The sequence below is a fragment of the Protopterus annectens genome, chromosome 3.part0 (assembly GCF_019279795.1).
Source record: "Protopterus annectens isolate FY-2018-M chromosome 3.part0, PAN1.0, whole genome shotgun sequence".
Lineage (NCBI taxonomy): Eukaryota > Metazoa > Chordata > Ceratodontiformes > Protopteridae > Protopterus > Protopterus annectens.
Genome location: NC_056731.1, coordinates 225,039,954 through 225,065,983, shown reverse-complemented (window position 1 = coordinate 225,065,983; position 26,030 = coordinate 225,039,954). Strand labels below are relative to the sequence as shown.

Below are 26,030 nucleotides of genomic sequence, written 5' to 3'. Positions count from 1 at the left end.
GTTCAACAAACAGTAAATAAATAAACAGTAGTTATATGAACATTAACTCAGAATATTTCACCTAAGAACTGTGAAATCTCTCTTCCAAAAAATAACAATCAGATTCAAAGATATTGCAAACTTTTTCATTTTCCTGAAATTAGAATTTGCTTCCATTTGTTTATGCAGTATTTTTCTGTAACAATCATCATTTAAACTTATGTAGTAAGTACTGATTCAAACCTATATGGCTCCAAATAAACACACACACATTAAATATGCACGACTGTGCATTTAGCTATAAATATGGATATTTTTATAAATATACATACATGTGTGTGTGTGTGTGTGTGTGTGTGTGTGCAGGTAGATGTGTGGTTGTGTGTGAGTAAAAAAAAAATATATATATATATATATATATATATATATATATATATATATATATATATATGGGTCTATCTGAGTTCATCGACATGTTAAAATATCGAAAACGAATTAACCGACACGAGAATGTCGAAAGTCACGTCACCGACGCCAGAAGATCGACGAGGCAGAAGACCGACGGAAGAAGACACCGGCTGAGAAGCTGCGATGGGGAAAGGATATGTAAGTCTGCGTAGATGAGGTAAGTGTGCGATGCTGGTGTTTAGTAGGGGTAGGGTGGGATAAGTGAGTTAGGGTTAGGCGGGTTAGGTGAGTGTGCGAGTAAGGTAAGTGTGCGATGTTGGTGTTTTGTAGGGGTAGGGGTGGGATAAGTGAGTTAGGGTTAGGGTTAGGTGAGTGGTAAGGTAAGTGCGATGTTGGTGTTTTGTAGGGGTAGGGGTGGGATAAGTGAGTTAGGGTTATTAGGTGAGTGTGCGATAGTGTGGACCTTAGGGTAGGGTTTGGGTCAGGGTTGTGGATAGTTGTGTATGTATGGGTTAGTGTTTGTTTGTAAGGATTTTGGTGTGCTTGTGTTGTGTGTGTGAGTGTTGGATAGGATGTGTTTTGTTTGTTGGTATGTTGTGTATGCGATGTCGTGTTTGTGAACTGTCGATCTTCTGGCGTCGGTTATATGAGTTTCGCTGTTTTGGTGTCGGTTATTTCGTTTTCGGTATTTTAAAATGTCGATGAACTCAGATAGATCCATATATATATATATTGTGTGTGTGTATAAAATACACACACACACACACACACACACACACACACACACACGCACATACACGCACATACATACACATGAGTTGTTGCAGAAACTTCATAAAATTGAAGATAATAAGTGAGATCCTTAGATATGAGAAAATTTAAGTGCAATTACAGGGAAGTGTATACTAATCTAATTGCTGTAACTTGAGGAATTTCCTTTCCTCTGAGATACAGTACTATAGTACAGTAGATGACTTTGCTGTGGTCATTTGCTGTTCATCAGACCACTCATATTTTGCCCTGGATCTATTTGATATAACATTTATTGCGACCATGGATCAGGGGTTAAGAAGCCATGTCCTCTGCAGCTGTTGGGGACCTCTCAGTTGGCCAAGGAGAGACACTCTTGTTGGTCCTAGGAGAAGGAACAGGAATGTTTTCCCTGTTTTGTCAGAATGCTATGCCCTTCCCTGAGGAAGTAGCTGCTGTCATTAGAAATATAGTTGGCCAGATTTTCCTGTCATAAAGAAACAGAGAACCAAGCAAGTATCTACTCCTCATCAAATTTCTTTGGAAAGGAGTAGTTTACTGGGTCTGGCTCAGGGATTAATTCAGGCTATTGATCTTCCTTATAAAGTAGTTTCTGGTAAAGAAATATGGATTCCTCTCTTCCTGAAGAGATTCAAGATTCCGAATCTGAATAGGAAGTTGGAGGGACGGATGCAGGGCTTCTTCTCAGACTTCTGATTTAGACTCAGAGGAGAGCTCAGTTACAGTTTCTTCCTATAGGGGGGTTCTTATATCTCAGACAGTGGTTAGAATGTACCAATGTTTTCAGTAAGAGAAAGTATAGTTGTGTAAGTTGAACCTACCATGACTGTACATATTCAAATGATCACTGCTGCAATAACCCTAGCTATATGGGTTATATCTTGCCAAGGATATAACAGCCAGCCAGCTTTCAAAGGCTCAAGGCACCTTCCAAACATCCAAACCATCAGGCAGCTCGAGCTGAGCTGCCTAAAAGACAAGTTTGGGCATGAAGCCCTTCAGAGCTTTCCTGCCAAATAAAAGATAGGGAGGCTGAGCCCTGAAAGAACAATGCTAGGAGCAAAAGAAAATAAATGCCCACACCCTGGCATAAAAAATGCATAAAAAACAAGGGGGATGGAAGGAGGGAGGGAGCAGCTACTACAGCACTGATCATTAGAACATCTACTGTTGTGATAAGTACAACTTACACAACTGCACTATGTTTATCTCACTGACCACCACTGCAGTAACCTTAGCTATATGGAAAGATTACCTTAGCTAACTACATTTGGGAGGTAGAAGGACAAGAATCCAGGAGGCTCTGGGGAATGGTCCTTAAAAGCCCAATTAGACCTACAGAAGGAATCAAGATTATTGTACATTATAAAAGTATGGAAACAGGAACAAGTAGCAGCTTCAAGAATATGTCTAGAATCCAGCCCTTTCCAGAATGACATAAATGAAGCCGAGAACCTGGCAGAGTAGGCCTTGTCCCTGCCTGGAATTATTTTGTTATGGTGAGCATAATATCCTTTGACAATCATTTGGAAATAGTCTGTTTTGGCACAGGTTATCCCTTCTTCTTACCTTTACAAGAAATTAACAATTTATTTGAAGATCTGAAAGATTTAGTTTTGTCATGACAGTACCTGAGATGTCTGTGAACATCCAAGGTAAGCATTATCCTTTCTCCCTCACTTTTAGGCTCAGGAAATAAAACAGGGAGATGGATAATTTGGCTTAAAGTAAACTTGGATACTACTTATGCACAAAAGAAGGATTAGATCTAAAAAAAACTGGTCCCTATGGAAAAAAAAACAGGACTGACTCACCATAACAGCCTGCAACTTAGATACCCTTCTTGCAGAGGTCAGACCAATCAGTAAAGCTTTTTCCTATGTTGAGAAACCTCAAGTCAGACAGATTAGGTGGGTCAAACAGAGCAAGTGTTAGCTTCTGTAAAACAAAATTAAGATCCCAAGGAGGAACCATCAGTTTTCCTGGAGGCATCTTATACAAAACCCTTTTCAACAAAATTTTGACATGAGACTTCGTTGAAAGAGAAGGCTACACAGGCAGGCATGCTGAAATAAATGATAAATGAACTTTGACAGAGGAATAAGAAAGGCCATAGGATAGTAACTCACATAAATACTGTAAAACCAAAGAACAACTCTAGCCGTGAATGGGTGATGGTTATGTTATTGGCACCAACTACAAAACAAGTTTCCATTTGCTAATATATGATTTTCTAATAGCAAGCTTCCTTGCCTATATTAGTACCTGCTGCATAACCTCAGTAAACAGGTGCTAAAACAAATTAAGACCCTAGCATCCAGGCAGTCAAATGAAGATGATTGATGTTGGAGTGTATCAAACATCTTTATTCTTGTGTGAGTAGACCAAGTCGGTGAGAAGCTTGTGGTAATTGTCCCTTAACATTAAAAAAAGAAGGAAGAACCACACTTGCTGGGCCAGAAAAAAAGTCACCCCAATGATTTTGGAGGATTCCTTCTGAATCATCAGACTTACCCTGGATATAAGTGGAAAGGGTGGAAAAGCATACAGGAACATTTCTGTTCAAAGAAAATGAAAGGTTTCTGATTTCCAGGCCTTCTTGCGTGGAGTCCTGGAACACAATCTTGCTAGGTGGCAAAGATGCCTTCTTGAGGAACTAACCACAGATGAACCACTTGGATGATACTCTGGTCCAGTTTCCATTTTTAAGGGTCTTCCCTAGCCTGCTCAGCTTGCCTGACACACAGTTTTGCTCTGACAGAATGTAGGATGCCTGTAGAGTGAATAGGTGTTTTGAAACTATATCCTATACAAACATGGCTACTCTGCAAAAGGGGTACAACCTGGTTCCCCCTTACTTGTTGATGTACTACATGACTTTGGTATTGTCTGAAACCACTTTTAGTGGTACCAGGGACTAAAGATGCTGCAGAGACTTGAGTGCCTTGATCAGGGTAAGCATCTCCTTTATATTTATGTGCTTGTGTCTATCCTTCCTGTCCCACCCCCCTGGACTTTTATCTCTCCTGTAACTGCTCCCCATGCAGAGTCTGAAGTGACTGTAGTAACTGACTCCTTTGGGGCTGGGAGGGAGATGGAGAGACCTGCATTTAAGGATATCTGTTGTCACCACCAACGGATTTCTCTTCTGACAAGTTCCAGCTTTGAGATTTGAAAAGATAAAGTATGTTGATACTGGGATCAAATAGATTTCAGGTGACACAGTATCTTTCTCATGTGGAATCTTGTCTGGGGTATCATGAGAAGCATAGATGCTAAGAGACCCAAAATCCAGAGAAATTCCCTCGCAGTGACTGAAGTCTGAGTGAAAAACCTTAGAACTAGATCTAAATAAATATCTATTTTTTCCTGTGGAAGAAAAGCTCTTTGAACTGAGGTGTCTAGCTGACATCCCAGGAATACAGTCCTGTATGAAGGAGTCAAGAAAGATATTTGAATGTTCACTTGGAATACCAGCTTGTGCAAGAGATCTCTCACCCAAGATAGAGTGATTCCTGACACTTTAAAAAAGACTCTGCAAAGATAAGCAAGTCATCTAAATATGGAAAATGTGGATACCTTGTAGCCTGCAATGAGTTATAACTGGAGACATAAACTTTGTAAACACTCTTGTTGTAGTGGCTAGCCCAAGGATAAGCAAAGAACTGATAATGTGATCCAGACACAAAAAAAACTTGAGAAATGTCTGAAGTCTGGATAAATAGGAATGTGATGATAATCATCTTTTAAATCTAGTGTTACTAGGAAACATGAAACAGGAAGAAGAGGTAACAGGTTGTAAAGTGACATTGTTTTGAATCTGGGCACTCTCACAACAGGTTTAGAAAAGAAGGATCCAGAACTGGTCTCCAAGCATTTTCTTTCTTTAGCATGAGGAACATGCTAGAATATAAACTGTTGGGAAGTATGAATTGTTTCTATCACTCCTAGGGCAGCATTTGATGAAGAACAGGGAGAAACAAGACAGTCTGATCTGGAGGATGAAGAATGTCTCCCTGGGAAAGAGGAATTTCCTCTCATACCCATCTGTAAATTTGATGAATGATTTTCAGAATCCATTTGTCTGAACAATCTGTTGCCAAATAGAAAAATAGAGATTCGGACTGCCTGGAAGAGACAAGGGGCCAGGGTGAGATGGGGTCACAATCTCTCTCTTGAACAGTCATTCAGACTTCTTGGACTATCCTTGGTTTTGGAAGGTTTGTAACCTATTTTTGGAACCCTCTTGCCATTTATTCTTAAACTTCTGTTTACCTAATTTTTTATTATTTTTGCCAAAACTGGATGCAGAGATAGAAAATCCACTGAAGAAGTTTGAAAAGGGGGGGGCAGAAAAATTTTAGAGATTCCCTGGATCAGTTTGCCCTTTTCATCACACTTTTTGATCACCTTTACAGCAGACAGGCCAAACACTAAATCTCTATCCAAGGGAGTTTAAAATATCATTTTTAACATCATCACCTGTGAGGTTATGAGAATGCAGCTATGCAAACCTCTTCAAAACAGTACCAGTGGCCACAACTCTAGAAGATGTCTCAACAGAGTTATACGCGCATTGCAAGCAATGAGTAGTGACGTGCAGTAGAAGAAACTAAGTTACGTAATGCAGTTTTTTCCTGATAAGAAGAAACTGCAGGTAAACCATTCCTCATACTTTCACAGTTTGTCAGAACAAACTTTAACATATGAGTCTAATAATTCAAAATTAAAATACTACAGAACGTTATACATCCTACCTGCCTTTTTAGGGGCAGCTGGCTGACTATCAGGAACACTGCAGGCAATAACACTCACATCCTCTAAAGCAGACAGAACAGGAGGAATATGCTTGTTCTGGAAAATCCTTTGGTAACAACTCAAAGATGCCTTTTCTTTTCCTTAGACAGGAATGTGCCTGTATGCTTTTCACACCTTCCACTAATATATGGCATACTTCAGAAGATTCAGAAGGAATGTCCAAGGATTTTTTTGGTGACTCCTTCCTGGTCCAGGCAACAGTGGTTCTCCCTTGTTTTTGAAATGGCCAAGGGCAATTTCTACAAGCTTCCTCGCCTCATCATCAAAAAAAGAATTTCATTTGTAATAGTGAGATCACACTTTCTTTTTCTGTGTTTCAATTTAATTTGTAATAGTGAGATCACACTTTCTTTTTCTGTGTTTCAATTTAATTTGTAATAGTGAGATCACACTTTCTTTTTCTGTGTTTCAATTTAATTTGTAATAGTGAGATCACACTTTCTTTTTCTGTGTTTCAATTTAATTTGTAATAGTAAGATCACACTTTCTTTTTCTGTGTTTCAACTGTCATATTAACAATCCTCAAAAATGTAATAAGGACCTACTTATGTCACTTTATGCCTTAAACTGATTTCAGAGAGCTTCTTCACCCTTGACTGACAACCATATGATCAGTTTCCAAATACCTGAGCAGATCTGCTTTCAACTCACAAGAAATGTCATTTCACTGTTTCTGTGAAACCACTGTGTGTTGTATTGAAAATGTTCTCTTTCCCCCACTGTAGAGGAACTGTGCAGCTAATATGTGTATAAGTAAGGATGTGTGGGGTTTACTTCACCCAAAATGGGAGTATAGAGGGGAGCCTGCTTCCTCCAAATAAAGAATGTTTTTAAGTAGTTCAGCAGCAGTTTAGGTGACTCATATTCTCCTTCAGTGTTGTACAAGTAGTTGCACTGTAATCATTTCCACAACACTCCTTCATAGGGCAGCCACTAAACTGAAAATCTGGACCAACCACAGTTCATTTTACACCTGCATACCCGCATATTATTTAATGTATTTAGCTTATATGCATACATTATTCAACAAAATGTAATTTAAAATATGTTGTTCTTGTCACTAGTAAAGCAGCACCCCATCCCAAGGCTGACTTGACATGATCATCTCAGTTGTTTATCATCATAAAGGAATGGATAATAACATCCTTGCTTCTCAGCCTACAAAAAAAGTACAGTTGTGTACATTTACCATAAATGCAGATGTTTCAGTGTATTGACTGTTACAGTCTTAACTGATGGAATTTCCTGCCATGGAAGCCCCTGGCTGGCCTGACTACCAGAGAATTTTCTACTCCTCCTGTAGCTTGCGGATGTCCTGTCTGACATCATGACATCTGGATATAAACAGAGTTGGCCAGCACCGTGACCACAGTACTTTCTTGCCCCTGACAGGTAGGAGCCCCCCTAACAGGCCCTTAAGGTCAGGGGCCTAAGCTCAGAGACTCCAGAGTATCTCTCAAGGAGGAGGGAGCAACCTGGAACTAAAAAGGATAATAACCACTCCTATCCTATAGGCTAGAGGAGAAGAAGGGAGAGAAAGAATATTGCAGCAGTGAATACACTCTAACATCTACATTTATGGCAAGTGTACACAACTGTACTATGTTCTTTGTGTTTCACTGTTGCAGTCCCAACTGATGGGATGAGTCCCAAAGCTGAAAGAAAGGTGAATGGAAGGATTAAGAAGAGAAAAGCATGCCCTGCAAGATGGTAGTGGCAAACTCGTCTCTGGAGTTGGAAAAGGTAGGAAGATGGTAATGTTTGGTGATGGTATGCACAGAGGACAATGTAGCAGCTTCCAAAACATCCTTAGTGGCCACTCCTTTAAGAAAAGCAGCAGATGTAGCAAGTAGCCCTAGTGGAATGTGCCCTTACAGGGTCTGGAGGTTTCTTACCATGATGGCTGTAGCAAAATGATATACGACGTGAGAGCCATATGGAGTTTTTTGTTTTGAAACAGGTCTCCCCTCAGAATTGTTTCCTGCCTTTCCTGTTAAGTGGTATAGACTATTTGTAGGCTTCTGAGCCCCCAAGCCCTTCTGTGTTGGAGGGAAGCCTTCTAGCTTAGTTTTTTTTTCTTATAACTAGCCAGTTTTCTAGTTTCAGCACTCAAATCTGTTTCTTTGATCTCAGCACTTGTTCAGAAAAAAAAAAAAAAAAAAATTCATCTGCTTTTACTGTACTTGTGTTTCTACCTACTTTTTTACTTTTGCATCATCTTAAAAGTACTCAGTTGTATTTATTACTGCTTGGTGTAACTCATTCTAAGCCTTTTGGTTTAAACACTTGGGCTTCGGACCAGTTGTTTTGCACTGAGAGGGTTTGTGGTCTGCACTGTAGTGGCAGAACAGGTAGCTTACATCCTTCTAGGTTGGGAACTGCTGATTGAGGGCTCAGTGTCTGTTATTCTAAAAGTGTATTAATTCTGGTTTAAGCACTTGGGCTTTCAGGCCAGTTATTTTACATTAAGAGGGTTCGTGGTCTGCACTCTTGTGGGAGGAGAGGCTGGACTCTGCCCTTCTGAGCTGGGAATTTCTGGTTGAAGGCTTATAGTGCATGCATATCTGAACTGCTTCTTACTGAAGTTGGTGCGCCTTGTTTGCTGTGGCATAGACTGGATTCGGGCCTGCTGGATCTAGCTTTGTTTGTGTAACTTGAGCACTAATCCAGGCATTCTCTAAAGTATTCAATTGTATTTATTACTGCTTGGTAGTAACCTGATTAAAGTGTAGCTATCATTCTAAGTCTTTTGGATTAAGCACTTGGGCTTCAGACCAGTAGTTTTACATTAGGAAGGTTTGTGGCATGCACTGTGGTGGCAGGACAGGTAGCTTTCATCGTTCTAAGTTGAGAACTGCTGATTGAGAGCCCAGTGTCTGTTATTCTTAAAGTGCATTAGTTCTGGTTTAAGCACTTGGGCTTCAGGCCAGTTATTTTACATTAAGAAGGTTTGTGGTCTGCACTCTTGTGGGAGAAGAGGCTGGACTCTGCCCTTATGAGCTGGGAATTTCTGGTTAAAGGTTTATAGTGCCTGAATATTTGAACTGTATCTTACTGAAATTGGTACACCTTGTTTGCTGTAGCATAGACTAGATCCAGGCCTGCTGAATCTAGCTTTGTTTATATGCTTGTTGTTTGTTTGCTTGTTATTTCTCTGGAACGCTAATTCCACCTAATACGCGGCTTCTCAGCGCTTCTGTAGATCACTAGTGATATCTGCATTGCTTACTGTACTTATTTCCTTGTTTCACTTGAAAGAAAGTTACTGTTTGTCGTTTTTGCATTTAAGTTACCTGTAACACATTGCACTTAAGTTACCTGGCAATTATATAAGTCAGCACTAAAAATTAAAAGCACTACACCCTCACTCCTCACTGGCCCTGGTTTTCAATTATTAAGGAATTCCCAGTATTATTCTAGCATGTCCAAAGGTCAGTTGTCAATCTCCTCTCCGGTCCAGCTGGTGAATCTGGGAATCTTGAGGCAATGTTACAACTGCCTCATGTACACAGACAACCCTCTCCTCCTCCCAACAAATTCCAACACATGTGAGAGATGCAACCATATAGCCAAACTGGAGGCTAAGCCCTCTCAACTCAGTACTGGCATAACCAGTCAGGAGGAGAAGGAAACCACACTCACTACAATTCCAGTCTCACATAGACCTACCACAACAGCAAACCAAACACACAATGACACAAAAACATACTCGGAGGCTCTAAATAAAGATCTGCCGAAGCAGCAGAGACCTCCAAAGCAGACACCCAAGCAGCCGCTACCCCAAAACAAAACACGTGCAACACATATCTCACAAAGCCAGTGTGCCAAACAGTCATAGCCCTTAAGACTAAACAACACACCTGATACACTTGTAGTAGGTGACTCTATCGTCAGGCACACTGACGTCCCGCTCACCAGGCTGAACAAGGAGAGGGTCACGGTGAGCAGCCTGTCGGGCGCTAGGATCCACCACATAACACAAGCACTGAGGTCACTCCAAGGCAAGTACAAATATGACTCAGTCATTGTCCATGCTGGTGTGAATGACCTGAGGCGTACCTCCCTGGACTACATGAAAAGAGACATAAAGGAGCTCTCTGAGCATGTAGCCCAGGCCGGTATGACCCTGACCTTGAGTAGCATCTTACCCTCACCAAGAATGATGCCACAATATGAAGACAAGATGATCAATTTCAACAATTGGCTTAAGTACTGGTGTCATTCAAAGGGGATCCAATGCCTGTCAGCTTGGGATGATATGCTCGACAAGCCACGATGCTTCGCTAGGGACGGCTTGCACCTGTCACCCCTGGGCTTTCGGATATTGGCAAAGGCTCTTGCTACCCCCACAGTGCCTTCTTTAGGCAAGGCTCAAAAGACAAACCCACCTCCATAGGTATCACAAGGGATAAGAAACTAAGAGTAATACTACTCAATGCCAGAAGTCTAAACCTCAAGATGCATGCACTCAAAACTCTCCTTAGCATGGAGAACATCGATATCTGTGCAGTAACAGAAACCTGGTTCAGGGCTCCCGAGAGCACCCCAGAACTACCAGGTTATACCTCATACCATGCTTTTCGGCCCCAAAACTTGGACCGAACCACAAAAGGAGGGGGAGTATCGATATTCATCAAAGATACCCACACCTCCAGGTTGGTGGCAAAGCACGAAGCATCAGAGACTATCCACGTGCAACTAACAGTGGGTAGAACTGCCTTCCAGTTTATAGCCTGCTACAGACCACCCTCCCAAACCCAGGAACCACACTCGGCCTTCCTGAGAACACTGGAAAATATGAAGGTCTCTCCAAACACCATTATATTGGGCGACTTCAACTACCCAAACATAGACTGGGAGCATTACTCTAGCTCCAACACCCTAGCCCAAAGGTTCCTAGAATTTATAAACTCAAATGCTATGGAACAACTTGTTACCACTCCCACAAGAGGGGAAAACATACTGGACCTGATCATCACCAACATGGGGACTCTATGCTCCAGACCAGAAGTGTATCCCTCACTGGTAAGATCAGACCATAAACTAATCTCACTGGATATTCACATCCCGACCCCACCCCTGCCCAGAAAACCACAGTGAAAAACTTCTCTAAAGCAAATTTCACACTCCTCAAAACTGAGGTGGAATCCTTCAAAGCCCGGGCCTGTGGAAAATACGGCCCAGACTGCAGAATCCTTTATAAACGATTCTATGAACACCTTCAGGAATGCATGGATCATGCGATCCCAAATAAAACCAAGACCCAATCCTCCAAAGGCAGACGTCCTGTCTGGTGGACCCCAGCCATAAACAAACTATACAATAGAAGGAGGAAGCTACTAAATGATAGAGCAAAATCCCAAAAAGGGAAGGCATCACTGATCAGTATTAGCAAAAAACTATGGGCACACATAAAATTGTCTAAGGCCAGCTTCGAGAGAAAAATTGCACAGGACACTAAGGATAATCACAAGGCTTTCTTTAGTTATGTTAGGAACCTGGGTGGTAATTCCCAGATATGCTCTGAATTAGTCCAAAATGACAAAAAATACACCGAACCCACAGACTTTGCCAACATCCTAGCTGACAGGTTCAGCGCAAACTTCTCCCCCCTCTCCCCACCAAAAGGGCAAATATCTATCCCAGCAGAGTGTTGCCCCCCTGACATCTCAGATGCTCAGGTAAGAGCTGCCCTCTCCAAAGCAAAAAACACAGCATCAATGGGACCAGATGGTGTCCCGGGCTGCGTCCTACATAAACTCCAAGAAGAGCTAAACCCAAACATAAAATTACTGTTCAATCTCAGCCTTACTACAGGATATGTGCCCAAAGAGTGGCGTACAGCAACAGTGGTCCCTCTCCATAAAGGTGGTGCCTCAATGGATCCTGGAAACTATCGCCCCATAAGCCTGACTAGCTTGGTCTGCAAAGCTATGGAAAGGATCATCATGGACCTCATAAATAAAGATATTGGGGACCTACAAACACTGGATCCTACCCAGTTCGGCTTTGTTAAGGGCAGATCCTGCCTCTTAAACCTGGTTGATTTCTTTGAAACAGTCACCAAGGCCATTGACGAGGGGAAGGTGGTCCACACAGCCTACCTGGACCTCGTAAAAGCCTTCGATACAATACCCCACTCGGGCATTATAGATAAGCTCACCAGCTTAAATATAAACCCCTATGTCACTAGATGGATTGCAAACTGGCTCAAGGACAGAACCCACATGGTTAGAATTGCTGGAGCCATGTCAGACTCCAAACCAGTTACAAGTGGTGTCCCACAAGGCTCAGTCCTGGGACCTCTCTTGTTCGGTATATATTTCTCCAAGGTAGAGGCCAACACGGAAGGACTGTGGCTGAACAAGTTTGCAGATGACTGCAAACTGGGCGCCATAATCGACTCTCCAGCCGACACAAGCATCCTCCAAAAGGGCCTCATAGAAACAGACAACTGGTGCCAGAGCCATGGCCTCAAGCTAAATGCCAAAAAGTGTATAGTCATCCCCTTTGGCAAAAACAAAGTGCCCACAAATTACCACATAGGTGGTAATCCATTAAGTACAGAAGAAGTAATTAGGGACCTGGGGACCCAAGTTGATAACAATCTCTCATTTGACAACCACGTGGCCAAAGTGGTTAGAAAAACATTTTATATAGCCCACCTAATCATGAAGGGATTCACATCTAGATCAGGGGAGGTCATCGTGCCTCTTTACTCATCCCTCATCAGGCCCATAATTGAGTACAATGCCCCTTTTGGGATGTACCTTACCAGACACCTGCAGCAACTGGAAAGACCCCAAAAGTACCTCACCAAGAGGATCAAAGGGCTCAAACAGATGCCATATGCTGCCCGGTTAAAGAAACTTCAGCTCTACTCAGTGGCATACCGCCTGTTCAGAGGCGATCTGTGCCTGACGTATAAAGCCATGTCCAACCCGGAATTAATGGACATGCTGCACCTCAGAAAATCCAAATCCCATCGGGCTACGCTCGAGACTTGAACCTCAGCACTGAAATAAATAGGACATGCTGGAGGGACAGATTCATAATCCAGAGGCTCCCTTCACTCTGGAATAAAATCCCAGTCCAGGTTAGGCAGTGTCCCTCATTGACTCTCTTCAAGAGGAATCTTGATGAGTGGATGGGAGATCGTAGGTTTACCTCGGGTATCACTTCTGTGTCACTGTTAGACAGAGGCACGGTATACTAACCTCGAAAAAGGGCATAGCAAAATAAATTTAAAATGGGTGGCGAAAGCCAAACACATTCTGGCTAGGCTTATAAATGCCCTAGGGCAGATAGCCTAGTATGAACCTATGAACCTATGAACTACTGGCAAAGGTAAAAAAAAACTGGTCTGACTTCCTGACATTTTTGGTTCTATCCAAGTAGTAACACAGTTGCCTATGCATATCCAAAGTATGGAGGATCCTTTCACCCTTGTTTTGAGGATTAGGAAAGAATGCAGGCAAGTGTATGGTCTAGTTTAAAGAAATCTCTGCCGCCACCTTGTGCACAGCATAAAAGAAGGACTGGTCCTAAAAGACACTCTGTCTCAGTGGAATATGGTGAAAGGTTCCACATACATAAGGGCTCAAAGCTCTGAAACTCTTTGGGTTGAGGTCAGGAATTCTATATCTGAGGAAGCAGCTGGCTCAAAAGGTGGGAGGATAAGCTTTTCCAGAATGAAATTGATGTCATGGGGGGAACAAGAGTTTTTCATGGGGGTCTAATGTGGACAACCCCTATCAAGAACTGTTTCATGAGAGAAATGGAAAAGAGAGGAGGCTGAGAAGGCAGATAAGTTGAAATAGCTGAAGTGTGGGTTTTAATACAGAAGTAAGATAGTCCTTTTTCAAAAAAGCTTGATAAGTATGATAGGATCAAAGGGATCTGAGCTTGCCAAGGGCTTTATTCCTTTGGTTTTCACTGTATAATGAATCTCTTCCATTTGGAAAAGTAAGACTTTCTAGTGCTAGGCCTTTTTGCTTCTTCTAGAATGTCCAGGACCTGTCTGTCAAGAGATGCCCCCTCCATGGGCTCAAGGCATCATCCAAGCTGTCAATTTAAGTGTGTTCAGACTGGGGTATATGATGGTGCCCTTGTTCTGTGTTAACAGGTCCACTCTCTGTGGTAGAACACGTGGTTCCATGTTGGATAGACTGAGCAATATGGGGTACAAGTGCTGCCTTGGCCAATCTGGGGCTATCAGATGACCCTTTGCCCTTCTTCCCTTATCTTCAGCAGTGCCCTGGGGAGGAAGGGTATAGATAGAAGGCATTCAGAAATAGATCTGTCCAAGGGAAGGAGAATGCATCTGTCTTCCACACTGATGTCATTTTGGTCCTGGAGCAAAATTTTTCTAAATGAGTATTTTCTTTGGTGGCAAAAAGGCCTACCTGTGGCACACCCCATTCTTTGTCTATGCTGAGAAAAACTTCCTCATGCAGTTGCCACTCACGGAGGTATGAAAGGCTCCTGCTGAAGTGATCCACCAGTTGATTTGTTTCTCCTGGCAGGTACTGTGCCAAGAGGTACAGTTCTAGGGAGCGTGCTGCTTCCCAAAGGTCAATGGGTAGGTGACAAAGGGGGTAAGCATAAGTCCCCTCTGCTCGCATATGTACCATATAACCATGGTATTGTCTATCTTTACTAGGAAGACTCCTGGTTTCCTTTGTTCTTTGAAGGCAATCAGGCCTTTTTGGACTACCATCAGTTACTGGTAGGGTAACTGGAGCTGAAACTAGAAGGTTGGACCTGGAGAAAGTCCTTGACTGTTTGCATGGATTTGGCCTTATCCTGTATTTTCTTAAGCACAAGCTCAGCCTTAGGACCAAAAAGAAAGTCTTTGCCCAAAGGGGCATCCTGGAGACTGGATTTGACATGGTCAGGAAGGGACTGCTCCCTCAGCCAGGCATGCCTTTTAATGACAGATCCTGTGGCTGCTGCCCTGCTGGAAGCTTCCAGAGTATCATATCCACATTGTGAGGAGTGCTAAGCTACCCGAGAGCAGAAGTTGCATATGTCCAGCAGCTCCTTTGACAGGGCCTTATTTTTAATCCCCACCAGTTTTTGTTTCATCTGGTCTAAATTGGTTTCCTAATAGTTCACCATATGAAACTGGCAGCTCAAAGCCCTCATGATGAAGGTAGCAGAGGTATATACTTTATTTCCAAGCCTAAGGCTCTGTTTATTTGTCCATTGGTAACTAGCTTTGCTCCTTGAGTCACCACTTCAGGATCTGCCACAAAGTTCTTAAAATGCTGTTTGTCAGAATTCAGAACCCTGCAAAACCTGTCAGGTTTCCAAGAAGCAGGGGGAAGGTAGTCTGGTTGTAAAGAGGACTCCAGCAAGACATCATCCACCATCTATAAGACTGGGGGAGTGCCAAGGGGTTTATGCTCAAGGAGATTTAAGAATTCTGTAACTCTCTTCTTGGATTGTGGATAGTCTTGAGCCTCCCATTGAAGTGTTACCTCAAAATATGTAAGATTTATGCAAAGGAAATGTCCTCAGGGGGAGGGGCTGAGACAAAGTTCTCCCAAGAATCAGAATCCCCATAGGAGACAATAGATGCACTCTCCTCATGTGGATTCATCATTATCATGATCATCCTCAGATTCAAAGGAGTCAGAAAACTCCTAGGAGGAAGTATTCCTCTTTCTTTTACCAGGAGATGATTCAGCTCAACCAGTGGATGACACAGTATGTGAAGGCCCTAATGACTTGCTAAAATATTTTGCTAAAATCTCAGTGTTATGCTCAATATTTCAGGTCTATATTACTACAATGAACGCTTAAATGTTCAAATCTGTAAAGGTCGACCTTTACAGATCGAACACTTAAACATTAGAAATAGTAAAAAAGTAAATAAAATAAAAAGAAACAAATACATAGAAAGGGTTTAGGCAGGGGGGCAAGCTCCCCTGCAACCCTCACACCCCCAGCTACTTAAATATACCAACTCCGAGATCCCACTTCAGTGAACTGCAGTGCAGAAATGAGAAATTTCCCATTCCCTACACTGTAGCGCAATCTTGGAGTTGGTATATTAAAGTAGGGGGGTGTGGGGGGCACAGCCCCCCACATGGGGGTGTAGTGGGACTTGCCCCCCCCTCTTAAACCCTTTATTTTTTTTTGTGTTGTGCATTTTTTTTTTAAATTTTTGTAAAACTTCCACCGCTTAACTGTTCAATCTCTAAAGGTCGACCTTTAAAGATTCAAACATTTTAGCGGTTGTGCATCTAATATAGACCCGATAGTTCTACTATTAAAGCATGCACAGAACTGACATTTAGGAACGTGGTGTTCTGGGCCCAAGCAAGAAACAAAAAGAATGAAACTCCCGGTGTGGTATCTGATTGCCATAGTGGTGACAGTTAACTTTCTCTAACATTAGTCAAGAAACACTTGAGAAGTTTCCCAATGGGGTACTTAGCTTTAGATGTCTTCTTTCTCTGGTGTGGACTGACCAATGCACTGACTAACATTCTGCTTTGGGCTCCAACGGCATCAAAGAATTGGGGTCATGGCACTGGCTGACTCCCTTTATATCCAGACATCATGACATCAGACAGAGCATCTGTTGGCTTCAGGAGTAGGAGATAATTCTGTGATAGCCAGACCAGCCAAGGACTTTCACAGCAGGAAATCCCATCATTTAGGACAACACAGTGAAACATGAAGAGCATCAGCAGCTACTTATTTTCTTCGCAGGTGGATAAAAGATGCAGAATCACCTAAGCTGAATCCACAGTCTAATGTTTTAAGGTTAACTCTTAAGACATATTTTTGAAAGCTCTTTTCAGCAGTTTGGGAAAAGTGATAAAGCATAGGGAGATATTCTCTAAAGTTCATTGTTCAGTACATAATAAATACACTTCTTGTGTTTCTAGTGTTCTATAAACATAAAAAAATGTACATTTCACTTTTTGAGTCTAATTATACAGTCTACAATGATCAGCCTATCACTTAATAAAGCCATTTGCTTTTGAACCTCTGAACTTTCTTTGGCTGTAGGTATTATAAAAAATGTTGATCTGAAACTGAAAAGGGATCTGAACATCTCTCTCTCTCTCTACAACTACATGACATGGATTACTATTATAGAGTTAGTATCATTATAATAATGGACTACTATTAGATAAATCTTTGTCTGTTTTTCCTTATAAAACACACAAACCAATAATCAATCTCTCTCTCTCTCTCTATATATATATATATATATATATATATATATATATGTATGTACACACACACACACGCACACACACACACACACACACACACACACACACACACACACACACACACACACACACACACACACACACACACACACACACATACGTGCTATGTACTTACCAGAGTGATTGATGTTCATGATCCATGTATAGACAGTATTGAATTCAGCATCACCTTTCCCAAAGCATGAGCTTATCCCCGACTCCCATAATACCCCTAAATCCCCTCTCTTCTCAAGATTGAGTTTGCCCGAATAATGACTAAAACCACTAACCATAATTCTAAAACTTCCAAAGTGGACAGACATGGCTCATGAAGGTATTTCATTACAGAAAGTACATAACTTTTGTGTCTTACATTATCCAGTCCATTCACTTCAACTGAAAGAGAAAGTCTCCAGCTACACATCTTGGGTGACATCATGATGAGGAGTTGTGTGGCCTGGAAGGTTAATGCAGTGGTCTGCAGGTGTGATGGTCTTGGGTTCGAAACATGGGACAGGTGTTTATTTAAAAAAATGAGATAGTGTAGTGGTTAGAGGCCCGGCTTTATATGACAGAATATCATGAATGGTGGCCCCAGAGGAAGACTTGGACCTTGTTGTCACATCCAGCTTACAGTGTCTATCAGAGCAAACTATCTCAAGCCCATGTCATGGCAGCACTAATATGATCTATTGAGGAACCATAGCTCTAGGATTACCTGGAACTATCAAATTACTAGAAACATAATAGTAGGTAATGTAGTCTGACAGCCACATGAACAATGAAACTTTAGATATTATTTTGGCATTTCATTGGATGGGAAAGAGGTGAAGAACTGTTAATCTTTTCTACTGTTTCTGTTTTGTGCAGTTAAAATCTTAGCTGTCGATGAACATATAGGCAATATAATTTGAATTCTTCTTTGCTTAAGAAATGTAGAAAGAAAAAACTAGTAGACTGATTTGAGTGATTGAGGTGGCGCTCTAATTCTACCTCCGGCATGAAGACTGGGGTAGTTGTTATATATGTGCTGTCTTCATCAAAGACTAGCTAAGCAGAACAATGTGACAGGGCTTGCAGTTTTGATATCCCCCTTGCTGTAGTTTTAGCTACCAGAAAAAAAGGTCTTACAAGAAAGGCATTTGAAGTCTGCTGCAGCAGCTGGTTCAAATGGAGGCCAAGTAAGCTTTTCTAAAATGAAGTTGAGATCCCAAGGAGCAACAGAATATTTAACAGAGGGTTCCAGCACTACGGAGCCCCTTAACAAGGATTTGCAAACTTTTTGATCTGCTAGAGAAGTAAAGCTGAAAACCTGCTGATAGTTTAAAATAGTGCCCAAGTGTACTCAATGATTGAGAAACCATTAAACACATTTAGCAGAAATTGAAGACAATAAAAGGGATAAAAGCTGTGAAAAGATCTATTCCCTATTGAAAAGCTCACTGAGAAAATTAATTTACTCTTGTGAAACTTCCTGCTAGAGGGTTTTTGAGGTGTGGTAAGGATTTGGACCACTCTTGAAGGGTAAGCTAGGACCCTGGCTTTCATTGGAACTGAAAAAATATGCTGTTAACTTGAGGGACTGCTTACCCAGGTGAAGCTTGCTGATTAGATGAGATAGAAGGCTTTGATGAGGATCTACAATCAAGGTCTTCTTTCTCAAGTGAGGCCTAAGACGAAGGAACCATTTTTGTCAGGGCAAAAAGAGTGCTATGAGCAATGATGCTAGCAGGCATATGCTATGGACACTGTAGCATACGTGTTCAACCAGGGGGTAACAAATTAATTTTTTAATTATTAAAGTTCTTTTCAGCTTTCACCTCCCCCACATACATTGCTCAGTGCTAAAGGCTACTAGCACAAAAAAGAGTAGTTAATGCTTCCTTTTCTTTTTCTTTTGTTTGAAAAAATAAACACTTAGCCAGCCCTGTTCATACTTCTTTTATTTATAATCTGTCCTTGCTGCCTGGGGAGACAGGTGCTGTCTCATTACAGAAAGGAAAGTGATCTGATTTTAACTGCAAGATGTAGGTGGGCAACAGGTAAAAAGGTTGCAATGTCAAGGAACTGCAAGAGGTTAGGGATAATGATTGTATGTGGTGCAGTGTGTCACAGAGAGTTTGGAACTTAATTTGCTGTTTTCTGCAGATTAACTCTACAATGGCGGACTGTCAAATTCTATTAAATGCATTTGCAGCTGATATAACCACCCTCTTGTTTTGTGCTTATGAATATTTCCTTGCTGATTTGCCACTTACGGTTCTATTGCGATTGTGCCTATTGCAAACCATGAAATGCCGGTAATCTTTTTAGTTAGCTATTAATGGACTCTAAAGTTCATTAGATCTAGTTTATGTATTAGTGTTTCTGCTAGGTTTTTGCTGCTCTGCCTGCTATCATGCTGTTACTCTTTTTGCAGGTGGCAGTCAGGGACATAAATTATTTAATTTTATTTATTTTACTTCATTTATTTATTTATTTATTTTTGTAGGAAGACAGTGTAAAATTGGGGAAAGGCAAGTGTTGTTTAATTTTTTTAACTTTCAGTTAACACCCATGGCACATAATGGCATCCAGACATATTTTGAGACAGGTTTCGTTAACTAAATGACTTACCAATTAATTGTAAGCAGTATTAGAAACAGCAAGGTATAAGAAATAAATTTATACTAGGGTTGTTAGTCTGGAGTGCCCTACAGTGAAAATATTAATTGTTAGCCAGTATTCATATTTTCATTTGCACATTCAAATTTTTAAAACTGAGAGGTACATTTTATTAAAGGACATGGTATGAAACCCACCTGCTGGAGACAGAATAATGTATCATTAATATTTACTTAAAGTACACTATGCTGAAGATATTGCTATGTGTTTTCTAACAATCATGAAATGTGCAATATTTCCGTTTGTATTAATATTCCCACAACCAAATGTCTTGCAAATTATTGCATAAGGTAAAACAGTAGATGTTGAATAAAACTGTCATTTATATTTATACTTTAAGTTTTGCATATTGAGAAATATTTATATTGCTAATTAAACAATTAAGTATACCTTTTCTTTATATTGTAATTAAAAAAATAATCACACTTTTCATATTTCTTTAAATATCTCAATAAACAAGCATTCATACAGGAATTCCTTGCTATGTGAAAGCTCATGTCTGACTAACAAAAGTATTCTGATAGTATAAGTTTAGGACATACAGTTTCGAAGAAATGGCATTTTTTTGTAATGCTTTAAAGACAAATATCATTCTGGGTTTGTGTGCATTCAAATATTTACATTTGTGTGTCTTATATTTTTAACTTGATTTTTCAGAAATTGTTCTTAAATGTAAGGGTGAGTATAGGCTGTTAGAGGTGTGACATTCCAGAGTTCAGAGATGCTAATCTGTTAAGGAGCAACAGACAAACAGATTAGTCTGTAAGGCATTCAAGGGCACCAGTGAACAACTTTGGTTGTTCGTGCAAATTGTTAACTTGTTATTTTGTAGAAAAAGATGCAAGTAAATAAAATTAATTTTGTGTGTGTGTGTGTGTGCTCCAGTCTGTTGGTCTGATGTTGATTCCTTCTATTATTTTGATAGAAATCACAATAATGTTAAATTAGGTACCTGTGTAATGTAATTATATTCTTCGGTTTCTTGATCTGATAATTATTGATATTTCTTTGGTTAATTTGCTGGAAAGGCACTTTTGTAATAGTTGTTTTGGGGGGGGGGTGTGGAAACAACGCAACTTAAAGGAATATATGGCCTTCTTCAGCTTAATGTCATCCTGAATTCAGTTTCCACAGCAACATATCTGTTTTTTTTTGTTTGGTGTGTGTGTGTGTGTGTGTGTGTGTGTGTGTGTGTGTGTGTGTGTGTGTGTGTGTGTGTGTGTGTGCATGTTTGTGTGGTGTATCTATGATGAGTGCAGTTTGTTAATGTCATCATGTGTTTGGTTATCTTAGTAGCAACTGAATATCTTTTTAATGTTTGGTTTCCACCAGAGGCTGTATGAGCTCTGCAAAAATGTCAGGTAAAACAAATGCCTATAATATGCGTAATAAATTCTCCTTATGTCAGAAGGAAAAACATTAATACTAACTCACTAGAAATGTTTTTTATTTTCATTTGTAAGATGCAATGGCTAAAATGCTGAGTTTCAAAGCTGCTGAAGTCCTTTTTCAGAAGTCTTTTGTGGTGGAAACTGAGGACAGAACTGCAATCTTTGCTTTGTGCTGTAGCATTGTACTGTATTCTTATGTTAAAATTCTGATGTGACATTTTGAATTATAAGAGGTATAGCTTTTCAAAGACTGCCCCAGTGGATTTACTTCATGTCCTGTTAGCGGCACAATCTGACATTTTACAACTGATCATTGGCACAGTGAACAGCATTGCCATAACACTTTGCTTTGCTCTGGCTGTGTCCTTGCCTGTAACAACTTCTGTTTGAAGTCTGCATGTCATTTCTGTCTCTCTGTGGGTTTTATCTATGTGCTCTGCTTTTGTCTTAACACCTCAAAGATTACATACCTCTCAACTGTCCCTGATTTTTCAGGGACATCCCTGATTTTGACACAATTTTAACTCTGACCTTCTTAATCCCTCCTAAACTGGTGGCCTTTTGAGAGATGGTAAATTATACTTGATATAGACTTCTCTTACCTCAGAAAATGTTTTTTAATCCACATTCTCTTATTCTGGCAATGTCTCAAGTTTAAAAGTGTCCTTGATTATTTATGGGTTTGTCAGTGATTCTGTTGAAATTGTACCTGTTTGGTTGAGACGTGCAAAGATATGCTGTAAGTGAATAACTTTTCTTCAAATTTGCCTGTATGTTGTGTAAGTATGCAGTGTGTGTGTGTGTGTGTGTGTGTGTGTGTGTGTGTGTGTGTGTGTGTGTGTGTGTGTGTGTGTGTGTGTGTGAGTCTGTGTGTGTGTGTGTGTGTGTGTGTGTGTGTGTGTGTGTGTGTGTGTGTGTGTGTGTGTGTGTGTGTGTGTGTGTCTGTGTGTGTGCGTGCATCTAATGACAGACCTTGCTTGTCAGGGACATTATGTGTACGTATGAAACAAATCAATGCACCTTGTACGAAAAAAAATATATATATCACTGATTTTCTGTAGACAAACACAATAATGCTAGACACATATGTAACTCTCTTATCAGTAACACACACACACACACACACACACACACACACACACACACACACACACACACACACACACACACAATAACAGTTAACAAACTGCATCTTTTAAAAAATAAGCATATGAAATGCATTGCATGACATCTAGCCTCTCAGAGTTTCTGGAGGTCTGGCAGATCCTGTACAATGAGCTGTATAAATGAATTTTGACACAAGCTTAGATCAGGTTTTTGCCATGCACCTCATCTAGTGTAAAACTGGCCAAGATCAGAGGCTTGCACAAGAGGTTGCAATACCTTGTGTGGTGGGCTGGAAACACTGTGATCATTATTTCTTTAACTTTCCTGACCCTCAAACCTTTTGAGGCATGCACAGAAGGTAGTTATAGCTAGTGCTGAGGTCTGAGGACAGTGTGGTCATTATATCTGGGTGAACTAACATGGCAATGGAGGGATAGCATGGATGATGGGGGGCAGCAATACAAACTGGATAAAGCTGTCTACACCCCTGGCTATGAGAATTACTGCAGCTTTACACAATTTGGCTTTCTGTAGGAAGTTCATTATTTGAGAAAAGGACAGGAAGGACTAAAGAGGGCCCGGGGACACTAAAGTATCCCAGGGTGCCCATCCCTGAGAAGGGAATGTGAGAAAAAATGTTGATGCACTTGTTGGTTAGGGATGCAAATAGATTTCCCCAGCAATGAAAAATCATCTGTAGCTGAACTGAGGGATCACTCACACAACATCAAGAGACATCTGATGAGAGGGGTGTGGCAAGGATGTAGACTGGTTGGCAACATATTTTCTCAGCTCTGCACTCAAAAGATATTTCTGACAGGAATTTTTTAAAACTAGATATTGTAGACAAACCTATTTTGTTGAATTACTTCTACTAATATCACTAGACGTCTACAGTGCAAAAAATTTGGCTTTAAACATTATTTTTCCTGTCAAAAACAAGAAGGAAGGTATCTGAATCTACTGAAAATGAACTTTTCTAAGCATACCACACAGGACCAGATGATGAAAAAGGAGATACAGTCTTTATTAAATGCTATACAAGACTTGTCAGTGAAATTTGACAAAATGAATACCAAACTGGACACTTTTGAGGAGAGATCTACAAAACAAATACAGCAACTACAAGAAATAATGACGCAACAGAAGTCTCAAATAGCTGACATAGAGAGATCCTTAAATGATACTGAGGGCAGACTCTCAGAACAAGATCTTCAGCGACATTTTTTATCACAACAAAATGCTTCATTACAAAATAAAATAGAGGATCTAGAGAACAGGTCCAGATGAAATAACCTTCGCATCTATGGGCTACCAGAGAAAACAGAGGGAGATAACATGGTGACTTTCCTTACTACCTGGTTACCAGAAGTTTTAAAATTGCCTGAAGCTCTTTCTTATGGAATTGAAAGAGCCCACAGATCCTTAAGAGCTGCTTCATCAACCATCAAATCAAAAAATCACCCGAGATCAATAATAGTAAAGTTTTTTTCATCACAGGACAAGGAACTTATTTTAAAAACAGCACAGTCAACTTCTCCAGTTAAAACAAAGACAACATAATCAGATTTGATAATGATTATTCTGCTGGAGTTATAACTGCAAGAAAAGAATGTCTCCCTCTGATAAAGGAATTGAAAAAAAGACAACTTAAAGTCCACTTGCTGTTCCCTGCAAGAGTAAAAATATTTTTTACTGAAGGTCCTAAAACTTTTGACACTCTGCAAGCAACAGTTTCTTATCTTTCAGCTAATAAAACCTTGGATAATGTGGAAGAAATGGATTTCTCCCAATTTGGGGTTAAGCGTCACTTAGAAAAAAATGAATGGAGCACTACTGACAAGAAGAAGAAGAAACGATAAAAGACATATGAAAAACACAAACATTATTGTCTTCTATTTGCTCTGTAAGGCAAAAAAGTTCTTTGAAAGCATTCATGCTTTACACGTGTCAGTCTTTGAAACAATATAAATACAAGATAGGCAGGACATTTTATAACTAAAGGAAACAACCCTAAAGAAAGCAAGGTAACATATCTTTCTCTATTACAGTGTAAATACTTACAGTCATGATTTTTCTAACTCTAAATGATGTTTAGATAGTTCATTTATAAATTACTTGCCTTTTACTGCTAGTATAGAATATGACGTATTTACACTGACATATTAATGTGGTGTGTTTAAATGAGCATGATTCCTTTTTATATTATTTACACTAAGCTGCATGAAATATCTAAACTGATGTATTTAATACACATAATAATATATAAAAACTAATAGTAATAACTGTCAAAAAGTGCCTTGAAAAGTAATTATCTATTCTTTGATGCTAAAAGTGCCTTTTTGACTAACAAACAACTGTTTGGCTTGTATATCTGCCCTTAATGTTAAGAAAACTAATAGAAATTTAATGAGCTGGTGTTCAGTTTTAAAAAAGCCCTAAAAACTTCAATTACTTTGTTTTTGACTTCCCGCCATGGTCACGAGCTGGGAACTCTTATTTTACCACCCCTGAATGAAGGTTCTTTAGTTAGAATCCATTACAGTGTGTTAAACCTTCTAACAGCACAAAATGAAAGTAAACAGTCATGAGTGATGTCAGCACTAAAACAAGACAGTATGGGTGTGGTGTCAGCTCCTAAGCTACTTAAAGTAACCAGCACACTATTTATGAGATGGCAAAGTGCTTTTACAGTTTTAACAAATATTAAAAGTACACTGAAGTACCTAATGAATTTAGAAGGTATCAACACATACATGACATGTTATTATATTGTAATATTTGTTATTCATTTTGAATTGTACACATAAACAGCACACAAAGCTTAAAAAGAAGTATATCACTTGAAAGAAACTGTATGAATAGTTAACATATACAGACTTTACTATAATCTTTTCTGATAAGATCACCCACGTAAATTACTATAATTTAACTTAATTTTATAAAAATTTAATATATTTAAGTCCTTGACTGGAACTATATAACATATTTGTAAACACACTGCAGCTAGTGTACTCAACCTTAAGGATAGTACATCAATTAAGGTTCATGAATGTAGCTATGTGTTATTAGGCATTTTAAGGGTAAAAAGGAGTTGCTGTTTAATTATCAAGATACTCTGTAAATATTAAATTGTTCAAGTAGCACAATCATTAAGCAGTAATGAGCAAGAAAAAATCTCAGTCTTGCTTATGATATTGTTATATATATATATATATATATATATATATATATATATATATATATATATAGGAAAGAACTGCTGAATTATAAGTATGCTTTTATTAAAGGCAAGTTATATTAATATTGAACATCCTCACTGAAAATGAATGGTTGTGTAGAGACACAGTAACTCCCATTATATAACCAAGGCTAAAGAGATTGTCTTGTATGTCTAAATTGATCAGCCTTGAACCTTAGATTGCAAATAGACATGCAACATACTTTTACTTATAATACTGAATATATATTATATAACATCACAAACACTAAAGCCATTGTCAGCTACATCTCATATCAATCAGCATTAAAATATGATTTGAATAGCATAGGCATTTACTAACATATTGCTATTGGTACCTGATATGCATATAAGTAACAGGTCTAATTTCTGTCTATGAAAGTAAATACCAGGCTGTGTGCATTTGTTAATTATGAA

At 39.8% G+C, this 26,030-nt stretch overlaps 1 protein-coding gene across 1 annotated transcript in view; it reads right to left on the bottom strand.

Moving 5' to 3' along the window:
- LOC122796810 (ATP-dependent translocase ABCB1-like) overlaps positions 1-26,030 on the bottom strand; it is a 1,504,949-nt gene that overhangs the window by 639,229 nt on the left and 839,690 nt on the right. The gene's annotated exons all lie outside the window — the stretch shown is intronic.